This window comes from Camelus dromedarius, chromosome 6, assembly GCF_036321535.1.
Source record: "Camelus dromedarius isolate mCamDro1 chromosome 6, mCamDro1.pat, whole genome shotgun sequence".
Classification (NCBI taxonomy): domain Eukaryota; kingdom Metazoa; phylum Chordata; class Mammalia; order Artiodactyla; family Camelidae; genus Camelus; species Camelus dromedarius.
In genome coordinates this window covers 39,641,723-39,644,289 of record NC_087441.1, presented here as the reverse complement: position 1 = coordinate 39,644,289, position 2,567 = coordinate 39,641,723, and positions in this window count along the sequence as shown.

The following is a 2,567-nucleotide window of genomic DNA, read 5'->3' as shown; positions in this document are numbered from 1 at the left end:
ATATTCTCATATATACAATCTTCAAGAAGCAGGTGATGAGCTTTTCTAAATTGGAGATAACGTAGCCATGGTTCACCCACATGGTTTGTCTTTGCCTGTTAAACAAATACTTCATTAATCAAGATTCTCATTTTTCTAGCAGCAAAATTATTTTAGTAATCCTCAAAACCCTCTCTAGTCTGTAAGAGGCCATCACAATTCCCCCAAACGATAGAAAACTGAAAAACCTAGAAGTCTCTGTTTGGTTTTTGTTTTTGTTTTTTTTCCTTAAGCCCTTCTTTTTGGATATTTTGACAAGCTTGAGACAGAAAATTTGTGGTTGGGTAGACTGAGCATGAGCATATATTTTATTAAAGTGTGCTTCCTACTGTAAATCTTGTAAGTTTCTTCGCTGATTCCAAAATCTGTGTGCAAAATAAGAGTAGCAGAGCCATGCCTCTGTTGGGGTTTAACTCCTGTCAAAAGATTAATTCTTACTCAATATTGCTGTGGAAAAGTTTTTTTTGTTAATGTACATTAGATAACAGTAAAGTTAGAATCACAGCTGGCTGAAGAAATGAACCCAAATAGCATTGCTCGTTAATTGGTGTCCTTTGGATGAGTGTCTCTGGTGCTCTGTCACAGGGAAGCAGCATGGCTTGTGGGTGAGAAGTCCTGTTCCCTTGGCACTCTTTGGCTCTGTGGTTCTGGATAAATTATTGACTGCTTTTTCTTGGTTTCTTGGTTTCGTTTTTCTTGGTAAAATACTGACAATTCCTCAGTAGTAACATTTACCTCGTAAAACTGTAAGAATTAAATGAGAAAATGCATTACAGTATTTAGCCCACTGTCTAGGACATGGTGGGTGCCCAATAAAAATCAGCTATTGTGAAAATATGTCACTGAGCCACTCCTGGAGTTCCCATCCCTCTCCTTGTATTACTGAGAACAGTTGTAGGAAATTATCACATTCCCAGCTCACTCCCCACTTCAAACAAAAGCAAAATGCAGGTTATGTATCTGTTCCCAAAAGCATTGCCACGTATGTAGCTAAAACTATGGTTCTGTGAGCATGTGAAGGAGATAGTAATATTGTATTCTACACAGAAAAACATCCTTTAAAAAAGCCTTTTAAAATCTCTGTTTTTCCCCAGAAATTCTCTCCATAAGACTACTATTGCATCCATCATTTCTTTTTTATTTTTTCTTATTTATAGATTTTTTTTTAATTGAAGTATAGTCAGTTACAACATGTCAATTTCTGGTGTACAGCATGTCCCAGTCATGTATATATATACATATATTCTTTTTCATATTCTTTTTTATTAAAGTTTACTATAAGATATTGAATATAGTTCCCTGTGCTACACAAAAAAATTTGTTATTTATTTATTTTTATATATAGTGGTTAACCTTTGCAAATCTCAAACTCCCAAATTTATCCCTTCCCACCCCCTTTTCCCTCAGTAACCATAAAATTGTTTACTAAGTCTACGAGTTTTTGTTTTGTTTTGTTTTGTACATGAGTCTATTAGAGTCCTCTTTTTTTTTTCTTTGTCAATTTTTTTAGATTCCACATATGAGTGATATCATATGATATTTTTCTTTCTCTTTCTGGCTTACTTCTCTTAGAATGACAATCTCCAGTTCTGTCCATGTTGCTGCAAATGGCATTATTTTATTCTTTTTTATGGCTGAGTAGTATTCCATTGTATAAATATACAAATTCTTTATCCAATCATATGTTGATATCCATCATTTTTTAGTCCTCACCGTCCCCAGCTGTACCCTTCTTCCCATCACTCCTCATTCCTTCATTTGCGTATTCCTTTCAGGAAAATATCCATTTAAAGTCTTTTGTATGAATTAAATTAAAAATTACACCTGCACCACCCCCAGTAGATCAATTAAATTATGTTTCAATTTTATATTTTGTGTTCAGATTTGGTGTCAAAAGATTTCAAAATACCAAAATGCATTATAAAATTTTTAAATGGTGAAATAATATTATAGAACACCAGAATGCTTTTGTTCAAATCTATTATGCCCTAACCCCATGACTAGGGTGGAGGAGTCTCTTTTCTTGCTGTTGCTTTCAATATAGAAGGATCTCCAAAAAGTCTGAGAATGGGTTTATATGAGTCATATGGGTTAACAGCATCGTTAGTAAATAGATTGTGTGTGTATGTGTGTGTGCGTGCGTGCCACAATTTCTCTGTTAATGAGACAAGTTGGAACATACAGAAGAGAAATCTATCCCAGATAGGCATGTGGGGAAAGGGGGCAGTTAGAAAAAAAGACGTGACATCTAAACTGAGACTTAAGGAAAGAATATAAGTTACGCAAGTGAAAAAGGAAGTGAAGGATAAGAAATGTTCCAGGTGGAGGGAAAGCCAGCATAAAGATACAGAGGCTACAGAAGAGCGGGTGTGTCCTGAGAACTAAAGGCCAACTTCACTTGATGTTTCCAGGAGCTCTTATCCAGATACAAAGCAGATCCAGGTACAAAGGCAACTCTGCTTAATTTCTCACACAAAACAAGAAAGGATTCAGACTGGGAGACCTGCAAATGGTGAAGGGAAACTGGC